The following is a 23,490-nucleotide window of genomic DNA, read 5'->3' as shown; positions in this document are numbered from 1 at the left end:
GAATATCCTGCAATACTTTCTGTAGGGTTGGATTGGTGGTTGCAAATTCCCCCAGTTCCTCTTTATCTTGGAAGCACCTCGTTTTTCCATCAATTTCCAGGGACAGTTGTGCAGGATATCTCAATCTTGGCTGTAGATTATTATCTTTCAAAGCTTGAATTATTTCTCCCCATGCTCTTCGTGATTTGATGGTTTGTGAAGAGAAATCTGCTGTAATTTTGATGGGTCTTCCCTTGTAAGTGATCTGTTTCTTGTCTCTTACAGCTTTTAATATTCTGTTCTTGTATTGAATTTCTGGAATTTTTATTATTATATGCCTGGGTGTTTCTCTGTTAGGGTTGTAGGTAGCTGGGGTCCTGTATGCCTCATACATTTGAGTATCTTTACCTTTTGCTAAATTAGGAAAATTCTCCTGGATTATTTCTGTGAGTAGCTTTTGTAGTTCACTTGTTTGTGTCCCTACTTCTTCTTTTATGTTCTTAATCCTTAAGTTATGGCTCCTCTTATCATCTTCTTGTCTTTGTATTATTGCTGTGTGTTTCTTTGTTATTTTTAAGAAGTTTTTCATTTCATTCTCCCATGTTTCAAGTCTGCCCTCCAATTCAGATAGTCTGTCCTTAGTTTCTTTCAAGCTGTTATGCCAGTCTTGGGTATACTTCTTGATTTCTTGATAGTCCCTTTGCACCTGCTTCACATACTCAATGCTTTCTCTGTTTTCTCCATCAAGCAATTCTCCCCTCTTTTTCTGTTCTTCCACTCCACCATCTGCTTTTTCCTGGGTGGTGCTTAGCATTTCTCTAACTATTCTGCATACTTCTAGCTTCAGGTCATTGATAACTTCATTCCTGAATTGGTCTATGAGGCTCTCTAAATGGCGCTTAATGTATATTGGTACAGTGTCCACTATTGCCTGATTCTCAGGATTGGGGGTCGAGGAGCCTTTTTTGTTACTTCCCTTCCCCATATTTTCTGTTCCTTATGAAATGTAATCTTACACAGGAGGCCCGGCTTCCCTGCCTGTCAGCTACAGCTTGATCGAATTGCGCTGGCTAGTTGTTCCAGCTCACTGCTGCGCCCCAGGGAGTTGCGGAGGAGGCAGCCTACGCGGAAGTCGGTCGCTCCTCCGGGCCACCGTCAGGCTCTGGGATCTGGGTTAGGCCAGCCTAGGGAGTCCGCGAGCAGCGTCCCTCCGGCCAGGCACCTTTCACCAATCCCGTCCGAGAGGGAAATGTGTGGCTGCAGTTGCCACCGCGCCCTGCTCTTACAGGACTGCCCGCGCCCAGAAAATCCTCCGCTGGAGTCAGACTGCGGTAGGGAGTCAGTTCCTCGCTCACCTCGCCTCCAGTCAGCCTTCCTTCCTGTCCGTCGCGTTTCCGAGACCGTTCCCAGACGCCCGTTCCCAGAGCTCGGGGGTCACGTCTCTCCTTGCTGAGCCTCTGTGGAGGTGGCCGGCCGCCGCTCGGCGGGAAATCCAAGCCGCGGTTTCCAATGGCGCGGAGTCGAGCCTCCACACCGAGATTTTTCTGTTCCTATTTTAGCGCCAGGACTGTATTCCAAGTTGGATTCTCTCAGCCCAGTTCGTTCCTGAGTCAGCAGAGCATATCTCTACTGGTTCGTATCTCCTTAGTCCGCATCATTCCTGGCCTCTGAGCCGAGCCTTTAGAGAGCGTTCAGTAGTTGCTGTTGTCTGTCCGCCATGTTCTCCAGAGTCCCCCCAGGCAGCTATTTTGAGGCTAACAGGAAATATTATGGTAGCCATAATATTGATTTCCTATTATCTTGTTTTGATGTCCAGTATCACTTTCATTGTTTTGTTTTGACTGTTTTTTTTTTAAATTTTATTTAAAAGGAAAAAGAGAAAAAACAAAACAAAACAAAGTGCTGTAAGGGTACAAGTAATACAGAACTACAAAAAAAAAAAAAACAGTAAGAAATCACCAGTTAATAGATTACACAGTATCATCTTAGAGATAGTTGCTCAAGTCACAGTATCAAAGCATACAAAGTGGACATTCAAACAAAGAGACTGCAAACAGTTGTGTTCAATGATCCAACCAAAAACATTAATATGGTCAGCTATTTAACACCTCTAAACACTCTTGCTGTTGTATCCTTTACAGCACTTTTTTTCCCTCTCTTTTTTACAACAAAATTTACACATTTGGGTTTTATTATTCCTTAGTTCTTATTACTTTTTTTTTTTTGGAAGAGAATAAAGTCAAATATGGCAAACAAAGCTGTCAGTCAAAACCAAGGATAGACATAGCACATGATGTAAGAACAGAGTACAAGGTTATCAACAATGGTTACCATAAGGTCTCTTGTTTCCTTAAAAAGAATTGTCTATCTCATTAGATATTATAAAGTTCAACAAAACAGTAGAGAACAAGACCAATAAAACTTAAGCATTGTAAACATTACAGGACTTCCAAAGGAGATAATAGTCAAACCAGAATGGGCATTTTAGTGAATCTTATTGCCTTCAAAGTAGTTGCCTATACCCTCAGACTTGATACTATCATACAGAATGGAACAGAGTCTAATCAGGTTTTGACTGGTTTTGTTTTGTTCTGTTTTGTTTGATTTTGTTAGGTCTGATGGTATGGGCAGCTATTTTGAAGACAACAAGAGGCGTTATGGTAGCCACTGTTGGGTTCTTATAATCTTGTTTTAAAGTAATATATCACTTTCACAGTTTTGTTTGATTGGCTTTTCTCTGTTTTATTTTGTTTGGTTTTATTCTCTTTAAAATAAAAAAGTGAAAAAATGACCAGTATAAAAATAATAGCAACTATTAACATTAAACTTTTATGAAATTATTATTATAAAAATGGTTCTCAATTAAGCACTTTCAAAATTATTTTAACTGTGGTAAAATACACATAAAATTGACTTAACTGATTTAAGTGCACATTTCAGTGGTATAAAGCAAATTCACATCATTATGAACCGTCATTATCATGTATCATCTTCCCAAACTGAAGCTCTGTGCCCATTAAACAAAAACTCCTCCCAGCCCACCTCCAATCTCTGACAACTGCCACTCTACTCCAGTGTTAGGATTTTATAATAATAGCCAGCAATAAACTTCTTCTATTTGATACTAGATTCAACTCAGATAAAAAGATCAAGAACAAAACTAAAATACATTTAGGCTGATTTCTAACAAAGGTTTAAATCCAGACTTTGAAAACTGAAGCACCTGAAAAAGAATTAAGATGTGTTATGTACATATACCAACTTTACAAGATGAATGCAATCATTACGTATGGCAAACCTGTACTAATGAAGAATATTAAGTGAAGCACATAAAATTACAAATGATACCTTAAAACAAAGGGCTTTACTATTAAATTTTAAATATTAATTTTGTTTTTCTTCATTTTGCTTCATTTCATGTATTATGATATACATGTATAAAACTTACCAATAAATTATTTTGGGAGTCACATGCTCAGAAACTTTTTACTGAAGTGGTACACACTCCACAACCTTTTAGAGAACCCACTGATACAAAAGACTGAGGTCTCATAATAAGCCGATGAAAGCAGGAGCGGTAAGGAGTTTGATTTTGAATATGATGAAATACGTCGAGTTTAATGTGCCATTAGCTAATCAAGCACACATCTCTCAAAGGCATAAAGACCTGCAAGCTTGGCATTCAGCTGAGAGCCCACACGGAGGGGAAGGCGTGTGTCTACAAAGTACAGCAGGAAGCAGATGTAGAGGAGGCAAGGAGACAGGAGGTGACCCAAAAGATTACACAAAGTGGAGACCACAGAATGAGGGCAGGATCAAAAGCTGCTGAAAATTATGGGACTGAGAAAAGCTACTCACTGGATTTGGCTGCCAGGTCCCTTTGCTCCTCTGAGAGCATTTTTCAATAATGAGCAGCGTCAGAAGCCCAAGTGAGGACTGAGTGATGGGGAAGCAGGGGAGCTGAGTGACAGGCCCTCAGGGAAAGAGGGTGGGTGGGAATGCAAGGACAGTGGTGGACGCAATGGTTTCACCACAAAACGAGTTTTTTCCTGTTTCCAAAAGAACTTCCCAGGCAGGGTGACTTTGGCCGCTGAGGGACACTCAGAACTGTCTGGAGAATTTTTGCTTCTGGCATCCAGTAGAAGTCAAGGCCACCGCTAAACATACTGCAATACACAGGACGTCCCTTGCATACAAAGAATTATACATGCTCAAATGTCAATACAGCAGTGCCAGGGACAAGTTCTATTCTACAGGGATCAGAGTGTTTTCTTATGGCGAGTAGTGACTAAATATGTTACAAGAAAGGAAAGACACAAATGATAAATTAGCATCTTCCCACACCAGTAGGAACATATATGAGTATGGATGGTAGAAGTGGGCGAGCAGTGGGGGAAAAAAAAGACAACCTTAACAACAACAAAAAAGACCTTTACAAGCTGTTTGAAACAGAGGGGATGGAGCAGAAACAGTAAGAATGCAAAGAATTAAAGATCAGAAATCATAAAACTGAGTGAATTCATACCAGAGAGTCTTGATAACATCAGAAAAGTAAGCAGCAAGAATTCCAGACATGCGTGGAGATCCAAGTAAAGTCTTGAGGGAGGAAAACACTTGAACAGCCCCTATGAGGGTGGAATCAATTACAGGAGCATGAAAGTATTCATAAGTACCTGTGAGGGCCTAACAAAGAAAGAAAAAACAAATCTGCTCTTTGCTGAAGAAGATCTTCAGCAAAGAGGGCATTTATTCCTGAAGTAAACGGTAAGAGAATATCATTTGAGTTTTCTCATGGTCAGAATTGTCAAATGTCCCAGGATAAGACAAGACAAAAGAAAAAGTAGACAGTCCAGCTGTACTGGCTTACAGAACGTCCAAGCAAAAGCTACAAAATGAAAACCAGGCTAACTGATAGGAAGCAGGCTGGGGCCAATGTCAGACTCGAAGAAAGGAAGAGAAAGTCATAGAAAGCTATAGTCTTAGATGGTAATTCTGGGATATCCAATCTTCAAGAACAAACTGTTTCAATTATGAGATTCAAGATAGCTGCGCCTCCAAATGGCTACAGACAATTTCTGACATCCTAAGGGGACAGGGATGACTCTAGCATCCTGGTCTACACCACATACATTCCTACATTCCTACCAGGGTCAGATTCTGGAGACCATTTGCTTACCAGTGTGTTTAGGGAAGCCAGTCCCACCATGCCCGGATTCCCTTTCATCTCCCACAGCACACACTGGTGGCTTCTCTTGGAAGGGGTTGGTGTCTGGGTAACACAGGCTCCCTGTCACCAGGGCCAGCAGGCTAACGCAGAAATCTGGCCTTTGTGGTACCAAGTCCTCCCAAAAGAGTTACCAGTGTACAGGAAAACAGCAGAGAAGCACATAACAGTCACTATGCCAAGATGGACATGACCCACATCTATTGTTGCACTGTGACCCCTGTACTGTGGGAATAAGTGAAATCCAACTTTACAACTAAGGCAAATTCACTTCCTAGATTTCTTGTTCTTGGAATTCTGATTGAACAACCTAAAGACACACTAGTAAGCACTATTCACTAAATTTATAATTTTTTCAAGATCATGATTTTTTTTTTAAAAAGATCTCTTTTTGTCATCATTTCAGCTGCTACATTTCAGCATAAGATTTGTTCTAGCAAGTTCTATTGTTTTAGTGAAAATTTCAATTTTTAAAGGTATGCGGTCAGTACAAATATGGATAGAATAGAACCAATGATTCAGGAAAACACCCAGAATGAGAATTTTAACTTGCAAGCATAAAACAGTCTAACTTCTGAAAGCAAATATAAAATTCAAATATTCTAGTTTTAAGAAATTAACATTGTAATAAACTTATTAAATGTTCTGATTTAATAATATAGTAAAAATGTTCTGATTATATTCCAACATCAAATAAAATATTTCTTAGGCAAGTTCTTATTTTGCTACATATTGTTCATAAGAGTCCAGAAAAGTAACATCTAGCCAGTAATTAAAGGCTACCTACAAATCATACAGGAGTATTCACTAGAGCTATTATTCTGTGGCTCAACAGAGAGGTAAAGGATATAAATTTAGAATTTATCCATAGTATCAGATAATACAATGGACAAAAATGAACATTCACAGACAAAGCAGAAGAAGAAGGTGGAAGAAGAGGAGAAGGGGAAGAAGAGGAAGATGAGGAAGAAAAAGGAGATGCAGAAGAGGAGAAAGAAGAAGAGGAGGGGAAGGAGGAAGGGGAGGAAGAGGAGGAAAAGGGACACAGGCCAGTGTCTCAATGTCCTCCCTTCCCCTCTCCCTTTCTCATTTAGCTTTTTATTTTTTTTTAAGTACATGTTGGCAGTACACGATGACTGCATTCATCACGGAGGCCGGGTGCAGGCACATAAAGCATCTCAATTCTTCTTACGTCCTCTTCCCCTCCTCAAGCCTCAACCCAGAAGTTCGATTTAGAATCTTTACTGTAAGCCTCAAACAAATGGGTTTTGCAACAATCATTCCCAGAGCAGGTACTGTATGAACCATCCTTCGAGAAACATTATCTCCCTAGATCACTACGGAAAGACATCATGAAGAAAGAAGATGAAAAGATAGGTTATAAGGAGGGAGGAAATATTTTCAGGTCTGAGGTGCTCTGTGGCTTGTACCAACCTCCTAGTTTTGGCACTATAGCAGGGTTGAGAAATACTACAGTCGCGATGTTATCTTTGTTAACTAGGTGAAGGGCACACAGAACCTTCCTGGGCACTTCTGAGCAACTTCCTGCAGAGCCTGTATTTCAGACCAAAAGGTCTTCATTTTTTAAAATCTCAATTTCAATCTCTCTGTCTCTGTCTGTCCCTCTCTCCCGCCCTTCTGTAGAGACAGATAAGAAGACAGCAAATTATAATACAGCCTGAAACAAATTTTATTTTAAAGGGCTGAAGTCCAACGAAGGTTGACAATTCACAAGCTGTGTAATCTTTAAAAATGCTAACCTCCAACTCCATCTTAATGCAGATGCAAGTGCAAAACATATTGCTGCCATTACTATTATTTCACTTACCAAAGTATTATTATGACAGGTGCCAGGGAAATTGAATAAATGATATGACATTGGACACACAGAGTAGTAAATTTTAAAAACTGTTATGAAAATACTTACATTTTCCTCCGATTAACATAATACTGAGTGAACATTCAATTTAAGACAGCATGATTAGTATTATTAAAAAGCTGAATAAAGTAAATTACTCAGCTTTTTGGAGAAAAGGGGAAAATGCCACTAGGGAACTATTACTGTCTCAATATATAAAATGTGCTGGCAAGGGCATTTTCAGTGTATCCAGAATTGTGCCTACTGTGAATAATAAGACTAATGGTAATTGTTAGTACTCATAAAAGAATTATTATGTGCCAGATATTGTGCTAATTTCCTAAGAGGATCAGTCTAAAAAAACAGCTACAAGGTAGGCATTATTACTACAGATATAAGCAAGAGAGATTTGAGTACAATAGCTCAGCGATAGGCAGATCTCTTACGGTGCCAAAGCTCAGGCTCCATCTACCTGACAGTCCCAGAGGATGAGAGACCCTCTAGAACCCTCTGAAAATGTCAGAGAAAGTAAGGGTGTTGATTCTGGTGAAGTTATTAATCATAAACCAAACATTTTAGCAACTACAGTAACGAATTCCATGGTAATTCTAATAGGTATGGATTAATTAACATTGAAAACAGAGTTACCAGAAATGAAGGTGCCCTTCAGTATACTGAGGAGTCTGAAAAAATTGAGAGGCAGTAGTCAGGATAAAAAAAAAGGGCCAAAGAAACTCCGATGAACACAGCCATGGTTTCAGGAGACAACAAGGCCATTTTACAGGAATCACAAACTCCTCACTGGAAGCTGGTGCTTTTCTGAGTTGTAATTTAACTTTTACTCTATATTTCATTTCAGGTCAATTCCAGAGTTTAAAATGTCATTTTTTTAAAGAAATGATTTAAAGATAGAAGAAGCTCCTCTTCCCATTCATATACTCAGAATATTGGACATGTTTCTTAAACAAGTCATTTTGAAAGTGCTTGAAGAACTGTAAAAAGTAAAACATAATTTATATAGTTTCCAATTTATGAAAATAAGTACATTCCAGGCAGATGAACTGTTTCTATTCAGGTTACTGGAAAATACATAACTGATGACAAATTCTGGTTGCAACTGTAAGTTATCTGAAAGCTTAAAATCAAAACAAAACAAAACACAGGTGCTGAGTCCTGAAGTGTTTCTCCGAGGCAGCAGGTAAGAGCATCCCCCAGAGAACACCTGCCCCTCTCATGCAGACCCCTCACCACACAGAATGGAAAGGTGTAGAGACAGGTACTGCTGGGAACCACCCGGGCTGAGTGGAAACTTCAATGTCCCAGTAATAAAAAATAGTGCAGTACATGATTTTAAGATTATAGAAACATGATGCAAAAAAGTTTTTAAACTCTAAGAGTAAGGTACCAGGTATCTCAGTTTCTTCCTCCAGAAAAAACAGCGGCTAGGAAGTATTCAGTGATCTGTGATGATGTATCACTAACTTTTAATTTTGCCATCCCAACTAATCTTCCAACATAGCTCCTATTATTTCATTCAAATGTGAAGAAATTGTGGCTCAGACTTGTCCAGTATCATACAGGACAGGGCTAAAAAAATGAAGATTCAAATTGAAGCACTCTGAATCCAGAATGTTGTGTATCTTGGATTACTGGCTTCTAAACTTGTTTAGTTCCTTAAAGTACAGGTATACATTTGAAGGTTCAATACAAGGTTGACATATTAATTCTAAAGTAATATTTTTTCTCTGTAGTATCAAATTATCTCAGATTAGATTCTAGAATAAGAATCAGCAAAACCTGTAAATGTTTAAGAAAAGTATATGGAAATTTTTCAAATACAGGAAAGCTACTCTCTTCTCTTATCTGTGAAGTGAAAAAGATACTACCTTACCCAGTTTAAGGATTTCTGAGCAGCAATATAGTTTTATCCAGTTCCTACAGAACAGAAACAGAACCCTTAAGAACCCTTAAAGAACCTTTAAGATGGATGCCAAAAACATGAAAATTTGAACAAGGAGTAATCACAAATGTTTAAACTTATAAATTTGTTCATTACATTTGTAAAGATTCAAAAGGACGCTGAAGGTGGTGGAGACATGGAAAGGGCTGCTCAGGTACTGCTGTGGTGAAAATGTACACCGATGTTCACTATGGTACCAGTTAGAAAGACAGAGTGGAAGCTACTGAATCATCCCACAGCAGGAACTTGTTAAATTGCAGCACACTATGTAGTCTGTTAACAATGCAATCAATAGTTATTGATTTGTAAGGTGTTGTACTATAAGCTACAGAGAAAAAGCAGACAGAAAAACAGCAGAAAAGTCTAGTCCTATATTTTAATAATTATAGTTGAGGTAGGTAAAGATACTAAGGTATAGTGTTTATTATCTCTACGAAGCAGGGCTGGGACAGTCACACTTGTCCTTTGAGCAACTAACCTAGGGGACACTTTCTGCCTCCTACATGGCGCAGCACATGCTGCCTTCCCTGATTTAAAGGAAGATGGTTAAAGCTGATGTTGGTGACTCAGGTTTTTGCTGGCACCTTTCCCTTGAGGGACATACCTCACAGCACCTTTAGGCTTCCTTAGGTATTATAGGCATCCATAGTTCATGAACTTGATTTTTCCAAGAAACTGGCTGCATTTGATCTGCATGGCTATGCTCAATTCTTACCCAGTTTTGGACTATTCCCAATGTGTGTTCCATGCGCATTGGTCCAGTAAACCAGTGCCCATGGTACCCAGGAAATGCTCAATGAAACTCTTATTTTATGGCTGCTCATGAAAGTAGAAGTCTCTACCATGGCCATTTCCAATGCCAGAGCTTTAGCTGGCAGGAAGCTAAGATTCAAGATTCTTCCTTTGTTTCTCCTGGAACATAAGGCAGAAGATCCAGCACTAGAAAGAAAGGATTAACTGTCTCAGTAAGGAGATGCACTCTCAAAGCTAAATTTTTCCTGAAGGAAAACATTCACTCCATCATATACTCAAAGGTATCAGCTCCTACTACATACCAGGTATCAGGCTAGTGCTGGAGTGACCAAGACAAATAGAAGGAATTTCATAATCTAAAGGACCTGCAGTCACAGGGCACACAGAGATTAAGAAATAACACAACATGCACTGGACTCACTGGAGCATAAACAAGGGAGTAATCAACTGGCAAAACTGGAAGTCTGATCAATGTCCTTGTTATATTGTCTAGCTATTATAAAAATCTTTCTCTTGTAAATAACTTCTCTTCCAAAACGTTTATGCTTTCAAAGGGCAAGAAGATTCTGACAGAATAGAAGGAAACTGGCACACAGTGCCAGTTATTCTCCATTTGCTCCTCCTATCCATGTCCACTTGTCCAGCCTTCTCTGCCCCTCTCTGAGTTCCAAAAGAAGCTGACCTCTATAAGCGACATCACCCAGCTCCCTTGGCCTCTAGCTTCTGGAGGACTTTAACTCTTTGAAAGAACCAGCAGAGAGTAAAAGGCAGAGAGGTTCAAGAATCTACCTTCCCCCCGCCCTCCTTGGAGATTCTCCAATTATAGTACATTTGCACTTAGTGCTCCAAGGCCAGAGTTCTCACTGTGTCCCAAAAATATACCTTCCTCCCTTTCTCCTTCTAGCCCAAAGAAAGCAATGGTTCTCTCTAGCTCTGTGATCCTCTGCCATGGCATGGGAGGTCCCTGAACTCTGCTCTCACGTTTTAAAATCATTATTAAACTGGGAGGGTTGGTACCTTCCTGTAATCCCAGTATTCTGCAAGTCTGAAGCAGAAAAACTGAAAGATTGAGCCCAGCCAGCAAGACTGTCTCAAAATAAAAAATGAAGAGGTCTGAAGATGTAACTCTGGGTGAAAGCACTGCAGTTATTCCCCGTTACTGAAAAAAAATTATTCATTACAAGCTCCGCAGGTAGCCCTTGAGGATATGCCATCCCTTACCTGACTGCATTCTGAACAAAATCTTGGTTTCCTAGATCCACAAAATCCACTATCTAGAAAATACCTGAACAATCCTATAGACCTAAAATCTCGACTGCCTGGTGATTATTGAGTGACCACATGGATAGCATATTTTATCACAAGCTGAATGTGCAAGTTTCAGCCAAAGTAAAATCTGCAACTCTCCAGCATTCAAATGCTGCAAATATGGGGTCTTCATGGCAGTTCTGAGGATTTCAGAAATTTTTTGTTTTACATGTTTCTTGCAACATACTAGGCACGCACCTGGGGGCCCTGAGGGCACAGAATGGCCAACTCGCTGCTATCCATAGACAGACTTCCACCCAAGGACACATAATGCTTTTCTGCCCTGTTAGAGCTTCTCAGAGCCTGCCACCTGCCACAGTAACCATCTTGGAATATATGCAGGTATGTTTAAACACACATGTACGTGCAACAGATTTTCCACTGTTTCCAGTCTGGCATAGTGCTAATTCACGAGGCTAACAAAGAAAATATGTCATGAGATTCTGAATGATGTCATTTTGAACCGGGAAAAATCACTTGTGATTCACTATGGCCACAGTGGAGATTACAGGAAGAAAACAGTGTCAGTCCCTTGAAACAGATTTAATCAAACACATTACACATACAACTCTCTAGAAATCATGTATACTCTCTAGAAATCTCCATCACTGTTATTTCTTCCCCAGACGGCTACTGGCTATAGAATTTGTTTCAAGCATAACTTTTTTGGTCTGTATTTTCAGTGTCCTTCTGAACACTACATTATGGTGTCTTACATGCAAACCATTTTCTCTTATTTATTACTTTGTTTTCTACCATTTCCTTCAATGAAACCTTCTCCCCACCACCTGCTCTCTTCTATCTGAGTTCTCTTAATTGCTTCTTTTTTCCTCCCCTCTCCTGAATTTATTGCTAGATTATGGAATAACCTCACCTCACCCCACCCTAACCACAGCAGAGTATCCTAAAAATCAACAAACATGCTTCCCCAGCTACTCTGAGGATACAGTTCCTCCCTTCAGATGTGGTGTTCCCACTGGGACTTGGGTTATCCTTAGGGCATCTGATTAGAAGCAAGTGAGGTTGCCCAGGCAACCACTCCAAATTGTCCTAGGATGCTTGGCAAGTGTGTTTTCCACAGCCTGACGTGAAGGTCACACTAGCCAACCCTGTGACAGTTAATGGCAAAGTGTCTGTGCAGTCAGCCAAGGGCTCTGAGAACATCCATCAAGATGAGCTCAATAACATTTGCATAATCATAAAATTGTCACATTCCCAAGGCCATAAGAACCCCACAAGCGGACTATTTCAAAAAACCAATGATACCAGATTTGAGAATGAATAACAATAGGTGAGTGTGCTAAAACATTTAAAAGAACACTTTTAAAACCAACCAGATGGAATCCAATCACTTAGCTGGAGAAAACATGTTAGCTATTCTGTTTTCTTAAATGATTAGGAACAGTTCTACCCTGAGGCAAGATGATAAATGGAAGGGTCTAGAGAAAGTCACAATGTACCCTTACTTTTTACAATTTCCTTAGATCAGAAGTGTTTAAAATCTTATTCTCAAATAACAAGACCCTGTATGGAAGAAAATGCCCAAATCCACTAAATTAATGTTACATTTGATTACCTCTCCATCAAAATTCAGATACAGCAGGGAACATACCAGCAAGGCAGAATCATTAAGCATCTTCACAAAACAATAAGACAAAACAAGAATATTCTTTAAGGGCTGGGGATTTAGCTCAGTGGCATAAGCGCCTGCCTTGCAAGCAGGTAGTCTTGAGTTCGATCCCTGGTACCGATAAAAAGGAAAAAGACAAAAAAAAAAAAAAAAAAAAAGAATATTCTTTATAGAAAAAAATTTGAACAGCATATGAAGTAGCCAATTTACCACAAAATTCAAATGTTCAATGATAACGCTCAGCCTGGACAATAATAACAAAGTTTAGATTAGCTTTTTGTACACAGGCTCTGGGTCTTAGCCCCAGCTCCACAAGAAAAAAAACAAACACTGAACCACTTTTCTCTCACAAAACAGACTGGCAAAGAATCATAATAAACTTGGGAGAGTAACCTGGTAATAAATGTCACAAAATTTCAACGTATGAGATACCCTAAGAAGTTATTATCTTAAGCACATAATCAAGCCAGTACACAATTCTGCACACAAAAATGTCAATCAAAGCATTGTTTATTGTGGCAAAAACAAAACAAAACAAAAACCAACACTAACACCAACAAAATCAAAAACAAACCATGATATCATCTATGTGTCCAGAAAAATCTTTGTAGCCAATCTAAAAAACAATAACTATGTAGTCATCTATAGTTAAACACTGGAGAAGGGAAAGGTTTATAGTAGCATGAATAATATAACTCCTTAACTTTATTTTATTAAAACATGCAGTAAGTGATTTATAGAACTATAAATTCTAGGAAGGAAACATCTAAGTATTTAACACTAAATGTTCTGAACAGTGAGACCAAGGGTGATTTTTATTTCTTACAGAAGAATCTTCTTTATTGTTTTTGCCATGAACAAATAGTACTTCTTAAAGCAACATTTACCTTTCTAATATTCAGAAAAACCGCACTAAATTTACATGCATATTGAGATTGGATTGTTTTATTTTTTTCAGCAAACTTTTGCTTTAGCTCAAGGTTGTGAAATATCTGCCATGACTCTATGAATTAGAATACAGAAGTTTAAGAATATGGTGAATCTTAGGTAAATGGATGGATAGAGATTAAAGTGGTATCACCAGCATCAGTTCCTAGAAGTCAGGCCAGGGGCTGGGAAGGCTGCAGCCGTGGATTGCTCCCTGATATAACCACAGCATCAGAACGTCCTAGGATTGGATGAAAACACCGCAAACTATCAGCCTCCACAAAGATGACTCTAGCAGATAGTGTCTCTCATTCTCAATGCACAAAAGGAGAATAAAAACAGGCAATGCAGCAGAGAACACGGGGTCTGAGAGCGTGTGCACTTTCAAAGACAGTGCCCCGTGGTGGTTTATCCCAGGAGGGACAATTTAAATGCTGTGCCTGCGAGTAGTCACTTGGCAGCATCGATTTGAGGTCAGGAAACCAAAGCTATTCACTTACACCTGTTTTTGCAGATAAAAGTATCTAAAACTGGCTGTTTCATGTATCATCAATGATGAAACCAGCCTCCTGTCCTGCTGTATAAAAACAGGGTTGTTTGACTTGGTCTCATATCCTATGAATATCACTCACTAAATAAAAACTGTAACTTTGTAAATTCAATCTCTGCAAGTAAAGACTGTATTTGGTTGATGAGCAGTGCTAAGGTTTACCCTCAAATTGACCAGCAGCTGAAATTTCTGTAGGGATATTTACAAGTTTATTACCTGGAAAAGACCAGTGAAAAAATTATCACACATGCGCGCGCACACACACACACACACACACACACTCACAGACAAAACAAGCCAACAAAGTTTAGGATCAAATCATTAATCTTAGAATTTACATATCCAATTAATCATGCTCATGGCTTCATCTGTCTTTGTAAGGTATTTTCCTTCAGTTTCACTCAATAATGACACAATCACTTAGCAAAGACTGTAAATTTATAATGCGTGATTTCTTCAAGAAGTATTACATGCTTGTCCTGTGCCAATGCCAATATAAAAATATCTCTGTCTCTCTGTCTCTGTCTCTCTCTCTCTCTCCCCGCCAAATGACCATCTTCAATCTGCACAAAATGGAATTTCAGAGACTGTTTGCAATGGCTACAATTTACATTCTACATTAATCGTCCAGCTGAAATAGCTAAGCACCAAAATGGAGGGAGAAACAAAGAGCTCCTTCACCAAAAACAGTCCTTGAGTAGCATGAGTGGGCTGCAGAGTCAATTACCTCCCAGCTCTCATCAAGCCAGCGTTCTGGGGCAGACCTGGCTTAATGCTCACCATCCAGCTGTCTCATGAGGGCAATATTTTTTCATATGTTTTCACTGCTCAGCCATGCCCCAGCAAATCTCGCTGTTGCATTTTCCCAGTGAGTGTCTCAGCAACATCCTAAAACTCCAAAGCTAACAAGAACTTTCTCCTTTAGGAGACAATCTTAATCCTAATGTCAGCAACACAAGCAGAATCAGAAGCGACATGGGATGGCTGTGTGCACAATGTGATGGCACTTCTGAAACATCACATGTTGCAGAAAAATGTCTTAATTTCTGCATCTTTATAAAATCAAATAAGGATAGATATCTAAGAGAGAGATTTTTACCTAATGTGTTTTAATTTCTCCACTTGTCCCTATAAAATTGAATAAGGTTGCAAACCTGAGAGATATATAAACAAAGATTTCGAATTCCAATTCGAAGTTTGCTTCTAAAAAAAAAAAACAAAAGAGGTAGGGATATACTCCCAGTTAATCCAAGGCAGCCAATTAACACAACAGAACTTGGTTTTTCAAGCCTTAGGCAAACCAGTGTTCACAACTCCTCGTTCTGTTACGAGTGCACCTCGGCTACATAGAACATAACAGTTGGTCTGTGGGAATTATGTGGGAACAGGGGCATTCTCAGCTTGCAGAATAGCAAGCACAACCTCACCCTCACAACCTTTGCATTCTCTTTCCTAGGCACTCAAAGTCTTAAAACTCGGGCTTGACCATTTTTTTATGGTCCTGAAATCTCCAGAATACTATTTGAGCATGCCCTGTACTAGCTATCTTGAAATGGTGCTGCTCAGGTGGCAGCGGGGGTGAGTGGGGGTGGTTATTTAAGCCTACCCATTCCCGTAGGATTTACTGTCCACCATTCAGCATATTGAAGACGACATTCCACAGTCACTAATTACTCCTGACATGCAAGGTTTACCACCGGAATCTCTGAATATGAATTGAGTGCTGGATTTAACAGCACATAATTAGTTTCTGTTACATTCCAAAAGGGGAATCTTGCCAGAAAGGGTTCCGATGGGATGGCTTTCAGCAGCAATATGCAATGATTATAAATAATTACTTGTCAAAGATCCACCATTCAGACGCTGCCATAAAATTCCAACTTTCTTCTCCCCTACACTGGTATAAAAAGCATACCTGTCTTCTTATTGGTCCTAATCTAAATGCTACCAAGCCCGTCAGGTATTTGCTATAGAACCCATCTGTCATGAAAACTAATTCTCTTGGGCTATGTGGACAGCTTTATGCAGCCCATGTTCTGACACCCACCTTGGGGTTCTGAGCTCAGCTTATGATTTATCATTACTTATCTCAGATAAGGTACTCAACTTTCACATTTTTGTCCCCTACTCAATAAAAGGAGAATAAAAGTACATACTCCAAAATGTTGCTGTAAAGATTAAGCATGAATATAGACAAATGCAATCAACACAATTCTTGGCTCACAGTGAGCATTTAGTAAATGATAGCAAATCATGAAATTCATTTGTTATACATCACCTATGTTAACTTTAATCTGAAAATTTAATTCAAATTGTCTTTCCCTTTAAATCAAGGAAAATCAAACAAGTAGCATATCTAGAAACACAAAGGGAATCAAGTCAAATGGGGTGAAAAGAGAAACACAACCTTAAGAGGGGCAAGGCAGGCCACAGGTAGACAGAATAAAAAGCCATAAGCAAAGAATTATGTACCAGGAGGACAAACTAAGTTCTGATAAAAGGGGGGGGGGATAAAAAAGAGAGGAAACAAAAATTCAGGGAAAAGATACCAGGGGGAGCAAATAGTTGAGGAACAATGAGGCTAAATAAGAAGCAGAGGGAAAGTTTTCACAATACTTCTATCAGTAGTACACAGGTACTGGTTTTCTTTTCTATGTCTATATACCCTAAACATGATTCAACCCAAGAAGACAGGCCATACAGATACTGTTACCAAAATTGACATTTAAGGACAAAGAATCAAGATACTAACTTGCTTGCAGATAGATCACTTAGATAGTTCCTACTTGTAAAACATAATCTTTAGCATCCTTCAAGTCCTCTATGTAAAAGTACAGTCTGACTGACCTTAAAGCAGGAACAAATTCTATCTTGTTCTGGTCAAAGAAAAGGGAAATTTGTTTGTGTTTTAGAAAATAATTTATGCTTTAAAAAACCTATTGTGAAATTACTTCAATTTACAGACAAATGGTCAGAACAGAACAAAGAACATCCTTAATCCATTCTCATCCAAAAACTCTATGGCAATTTTCCCAATAATCCCAATAACTTCCTTTCTAGCAAAATGATTCAACCTATGCCCATTCATCATATGGTATCTCTCTATCTCCTTCAATGCAAAATAGTTGCTTTGTGCTTCCTTGAGCTTCTTAAACTTCTAAAAACAATCGATCTAAAAAATAGTTTCAAGCTCACAAAAGTTGCATGAATATTACAAAGATCTCCTACTCCTCTTCTCCTTTATTTAAATATTCAATCATCCAGTCTTTAGCATTTTCATGAATCATTTAAGACTAAACAATGGAGATGATACACCTTTATTCCTGCATATTCCAGTGTATATTTTCCAAAACAAGGACACTCTCTGTTATTACAATCATCTGCCAATTCCAATTAATGCTTGAACACTGACAAGTTATTATCATCCAATGCACAATTCAGCTTGTCCCAACAATGGGTCCAATCCAGGATCATACAGTGGAATCCAGTATCATTTAGTTATCAAATGTTACCAGCCTCCTTTTATCTAGAACAATTTCTTATTCTTTCCTTGAGTGAAGTCTCAGGCCATTTTTAAAAACTCAAAGCTTTTTACTCTCTCAGATGATCTGGATTACCCTCACTTTGGGTCCATCTACGCTTTCCTCCTGATACGATTAAAGCCATGAATTCCTAGCAAGACCCCAAAACTGATGCTGTGTGTTCTTCTCAGTGCATCACAGAAGGTGGCACAGGGCTGGTTCACCCCACCTCTGATGATGTCCTCATTTGAATGACCTGGACAAGTTCACACTTGCCAGTCTGCTGTACCACAGAATCACCACTGTCATCCTCATAACTGGAGGAACATAACAGAAGAAATGTGAAACTATACCAGTAGTTCTTCAAACCCTGCTTACATCCATATAAAAACTGCTTTAGTCAATCAACCATCACCAAATAGTGATTTTCCTATTTCCCACACTCCACATTTACTAGTTAACACTGTGAAGTTAATAAAAGAAGAGCTTTCCCTTTCCCACCTCATTTATTATCAACCTAGACTCATGGAATCCAATTTTACTTAATGGTTTATAACCTACTATTATTAATTTTTTATGCTCCAATTTTCCTAGATTTGGCCAATAAGAACCTTTTGCGTTTGTCACTTTGTAAAGCAGATCAGTATACGTACCAAGAGATACATTCAAGGTCCAAAAGCTCTGTTTTCTTGATTCTCTTTGGAAATTATAAGACTAATGAAATCATTCATGAATGTCAGAATTTTTTTCTATTAGCTAGGATTCATCTTTAACTGTAAGCAGACAAATTCTTAGAATCAACTACCAGGTACTATTTAAAATGGCATACCTATTACAACCTTCATAAAAACATGGGAGTTCTACTGGGCCTTGTAAGTCACACCTGTAATTCCAGCCCTCTGGAAGGCTGAGGTAGAGAGATCACAAAGAAGTTCAAACCCAGCCTTGACTCAAGACCCTCTTTAGATGATTCCACCCCAGCTAGAAATACAATTAGTCTCTCAATCAGTATCTGACGCAGTGCAAAACACATCGGATCTGGTGTAGCTATGGAAAATAGCTACTGTTCCTTTTGCCCCCCTCCACCTGCCTCAGAACCAAGCTCTCATTTTGCCCTGGTGTCACCCACTCCCATTATCTGACACTGCACATATCCAAGAAATAAACCCCAAAGTCATCTTCGAATCTCTCCGTCACTCAGTTGAGAACTCTGTTGCCCTGAAAATCCAATTTCTTTTCTTCAACAATGCTGCCAGTGGTTTAGTTCAGACTCCTCCTTCTCTCTTTGCCCTCCAAGCCTGATTTGTCTTCCAACAGCAGAAACATGGCACAAACCAAGAGAGAGTGCCTGTAGAAGAAATCTGGATCCCCAAGCTCACCTTCACCGTTCTTCACACTCTGGCATCATCCCACATCTGGTTCAGTCTCCAACTGTGAACCCTGGGTCTGCAGTTATTTGTTTATTCCTCTGTCTACAGAAAGACACTTCAAGTCCTCAAAGTGCAGAGTAGTATTCTGCTTCATCTTGTATCTCCACTGTCTGGCTTTGGTCCAGTAAATGTTTGCTCTGCTAACAAAAACTGCTGTGGAAGACACAGCTGTCTGTTCATTAGAAATGGAAGAACCAACTCTCCTGGAATTTTATTAAAGACTCATCTTTGAAGTAGTCGTATGTTTGCTTTGGGGAACAGTCAGTAATAAGGTTATTTGAAGTACTTTAGTAGATTAGGCAAAAAAAGTAAAAATCTCTTCCATAAAGACACTATTTCCATAGCTACTAAGAATCCCATTTGGTTTTGAGATGTTTGCTTTTTGCAAGGGGGTGGGATTTTTGTTGCTTTTGCCTTTAAATTAGTACTTTGCATCAAAGACTTATTTGATGGTCAAGTTTATGCATCAACTTGCTACAGACTATGTTCTATCAAAATACATAATCAAACACTAATCTAGGTGTTGATGCAAAGATCTTTGGTAGATGTGCTTGAAGTCCACGATCAGTTGACTTTCAGTAAAGGAAATTATCCTAAGAAATCTGGGTGGCAATGATTCAGTTAGCTAAAAGATTTTAAAAGTAAAGATAGAGCTTCCCTGAAGAAGAAACTCAACCTGTGAACAGCAGTTCCACCTTCTATCCAAGAATCTCAACCTGTTCTTCCTGATGACCTGCCCCAAGGGTTCATTTCCCACCTGCCTCTCCAGCTGCCTTGACCACAAAAGTTAATTCCTGCCTTTCATGTTCCAGGCTTGGGAGGTTCCATTCTCTAGTAGGACTCTGTCCAAAACAGTCTACTTTTAGAATGAAAGGGGACAGAGGATACAACAGCTGAACAGTTAACAAGATCTATATAAGGCCTTCACAGTATTGCTTCATTACGGAGTGGGAAGCATTCAAGTTCTGAGAACATCAGATACCCCATATTCAAGCATAAGTACAAATACACATAACATATGTCACAACTTCTGTCCAACTACATTCATTATACATTCAGTTGGCAAATATTGGTTATGAAAGGCACTGGGGGAGAGAATGGTGAGCCAGAGAGGCATGAACCCTGCTCTCTGGAGTTTATAGGCTAGTATGAAAATCAGGCATCAAACCAGTAATTATACTCAATTATAATTATAATGAGTGCTAGGAAACACAGGATGCTGTTGGCATATTTAGTAGGGGAATCTAACCAACTGGAGAGTGCTTTTGGAAATCTTCCTGAGGAACGACATACAGAAGCTGAGATTAGAAGGGTTAAGTAGGCAGTAGCCAGGCAGAGTCTCAGAGAAAGAGCATTCAAGGCACAAGGAGCCATAAGAGAAAAAGCCATAAGCAGGAAAGGCCCAGAGAAATTCAAGCAGCTGAAAGATGCTCCATCTAGGCTTGTGAATTAGGTATAGAGAGCGTATAAAATCAAAAGCCACAGCAGGACAAGACACTGACCTGTAACCAAGCAGCAATGGGGGATCACTGCACACCTAAGCCAACAATGACATCATCAGACTCCTGTCTGCATACTTTTTTAGCAACTGTGTATAACTAAGGAGGCAAACTGAATTTGGGAAGACCCATCACAAGGCTATCACTACAATGCAGGAAGCAGACAAGGTGGGGGACAGGGGTGGACAAAGACAGGAGGATGGAGAGAAATGGTTAGTGGTGGGTGGAAGGATGGGAGACGCAGACCTAAGAGAGAACTCTGTGGTTCTGTTTGGAGCATGCACATGTTTTTAATTGCTATAAGTGAATCTCATGGAAATACACATCTAGAATTCAGAAAAGAACTGGTCCAACAATACCATTTTGAATTTGCCAGCGTAGAGTTAGAACTTGATGAGGTCAAGCAGAGAAGGGTTACAGCATAGAGTGAGAAGACCTACACACAGCCCTGGGAATAGTGACACTTTAAATGGGTGGTAAAGAGCTTCTCAGAAAGCCTGAAGAGGAACAAACAAGAGGGCCCATGTTCACACAAAGAAAGCTTCTCCAAGAGCTTTTGAGTTTACTTTCCAGGTTCAAAATGGTGCATATTTTCACTGAAAAAGAAATAATCAAGTGTAAATGTAACAACTGGGGAAATCCCAGTTTGAATAGACATGAATAATTTCTAGCTGAGCTATTTTACACCATGGATGCCACCTCTCTGATTACTGTTTGCAGAAGTTATTCAGTCTTTGGTGTAACTGTACTTTCTCAAGTCAGTTCTTATTAAGACTAATGATGTGGTCCTTTATGTATAATTAGCTCAGGCAATTAGCCGTAAGTGTCACATTAGAACATGTTGCTTCAATCTTTTGAAAAGTGCTGGGTGTCACATTATTCTAAGAGTGCCTCCCTTGAAAGAAAACACAGAACCAATAGGAGGGACTAATTTAAGAAAACTGCCCTCACCCCCAAAAGAATCACACAAATTAGTACAGGCTCAGTGAGTGACAGAATTTGGGTTCTAAGAAAGGACAACACATTTAAATTAAAATTGCACTTTTTCAGAGCAGGAATCCCTCATGCCTTAATCCTCCCCATTAGTATGACAGCAGCAATGACACAGGGTGCTAAAGTTCAGAGGGCAATTTGTAAGGCAGCCTTATTATAACAGATTAAAGTGGATCCAGCAGAGGCCCCACAGATCCAGCAGTCACAACAGCACGACACTCAAGTAGGAGCCTAATAAATACTTGATGAAGACATTTTTCCTTTCTTGCATGCTCTTGAAAGACAGCCCCAACTTACCAACGGGACATCTACCAAAGAGTTGGATTTTCAAATCTATTACGTGGAACTTGAAACATATTTTTCCTTAAAATACGTGTTGTAAGCGGCTGAATCCTAGCCATGTGTTAAGCCATAACAGAGCTTAACTGGAGCTCCTAACTACCATTTACAGCGCTGCTTTTATGAAGAAAATGCATTGAGCTGCAATTTAGCATCCCAAGGATGGATCTTTCCTTGGCAGCAGTCCCAGAATGGAGAAAACACCACTCCTCCTAACAGTAGGAAAAAAGAGTTCATGGGCTCCAAGCTGGGAATCTGAGCGGAGGGCATCAGGAGGGGAGAAGTTAGGAACTGAGGCTGATGCTGCCAGCGGACAGATCTAAATCCAAAGTACTTTGGAGGAGGGTAAGGCAAAGTCTTGAGCCCTGGCAGGGTGATGGGCACAGTGGGGCATTAGGGAATCTGTGCTAAACTGGCAACACAGTGTGGTCAGGAAATAAGCATCCAATGCTGGAAGCAATCATGCTCTAGCACAAAGACCTGATGGGTCTGGGTGGTTCTAGGTCTGGAACAACCAAAAAAGTGAGTCCTAGGCAGGATCAGATATTAACCAAGGACCATTTGTGGGCCATTGGGACATCAATGTTATCCAAAACACATAAGGCTAAAAACTACATTAAGTCCATCTCCCATTAGTTTTGTTTCTCTAGTAGAACCTCAGAATCATCTAAGAGTAATATATCAGCCTGCCTTAATGGCAGAGGAGGGTCAATTTGAAAGTCTTTGCAAACATTAAATTTTGCTTACAGTCTTTAATTGTAATGGTCTTATTTTCAAAGTAATATAACAAAAATATGGAAGGAGTAAAATGTACTAAGTCTTTGAAAGTTTTAAATTATTTAGTAGAGAAGCAAAATAATAGTCAAGCATGTAGCCTTTGGGCAGAGTTCAGGAGATGATTCCCTGCAAAATCTGTGCAGGCTAACAAAAAAAATCTCCAAAGTATGCCTGTTGTACTGAAGGTGGGCTTCTTCAAGAGAATGGCTCAGCCCTCTGTCTAGAAGCTCTATTTCAGTATTTGAGGCTCTCAAACCAGTGCTCTGGATAGACCAGGGGGTACCTTTATTCCTTTAATAAATAATGGTTATCTTATAAATGGATATTATAAAAGTTAATTTGGCTTGTGTACACCCTCCTTGCCATGTGATACTCTGTACCACAAAGTTCTCATTTAATAAGACCCTCTTCAGACAACCCTCTATGACTTGGAACCTCCCAGCTTCTAGATGGTGAGCTAAATAAACCTTTATTCTTTAGAATTCAGCCAGTTTGTGCTATTCAGTCATAGCTGCAGAAAGTGAACTAAGACACTGATCTACCTAAATGCAACAATGCTGACATGGCAGAGAACAGGAAGGGTAAGCCTGAAATGATGATGGGGGAAGAGGCATTGGGACGTTCATTCTAACGTTCCATAAAAACTAGTATGTAATTCCTACAACTGAAAAATAATAAATTAGCAATATGAACATTTAATTTAGAGACATGAAAGAGAATATCAAAATAATTAATTAAAACA

At 39.4% G+C, this 23,490-nt stretch overlaps 1 protein-coding gene across 10 annotated transcripts in view; it reads right to left on the bottom strand.

The window, feature by feature from the left end:
- Positions 1 to 23,490, bottom strand: part of Osbpl6 (oxysterol binding protein like 6) — a 186,383-nt gene that overhangs the window by 138,656 nt on the left and 24,237 nt on the right. The window lies entirely within an intron of this gene.

This window comes from Cavia porcellus, unplaced genomic scaffold, assembly GCF_034190915.1.
Source record: "Cavia porcellus strain 051 isolate PalLab524CR breed Dunkin Hartley unplaced genomic scaffold, mCavPor4.1 scaffold_12, whole genome shotgun sequence".
In the NCBI taxonomy this organism is placed as follows: Eukaryota; Metazoa; Chordata; class Mammalia; order Rodentia; family Caviidae; genus Cavia; species Cavia porcellus.
This window is presented reverse-complemented; position numbering and strand designations above follow the sequence as displayed.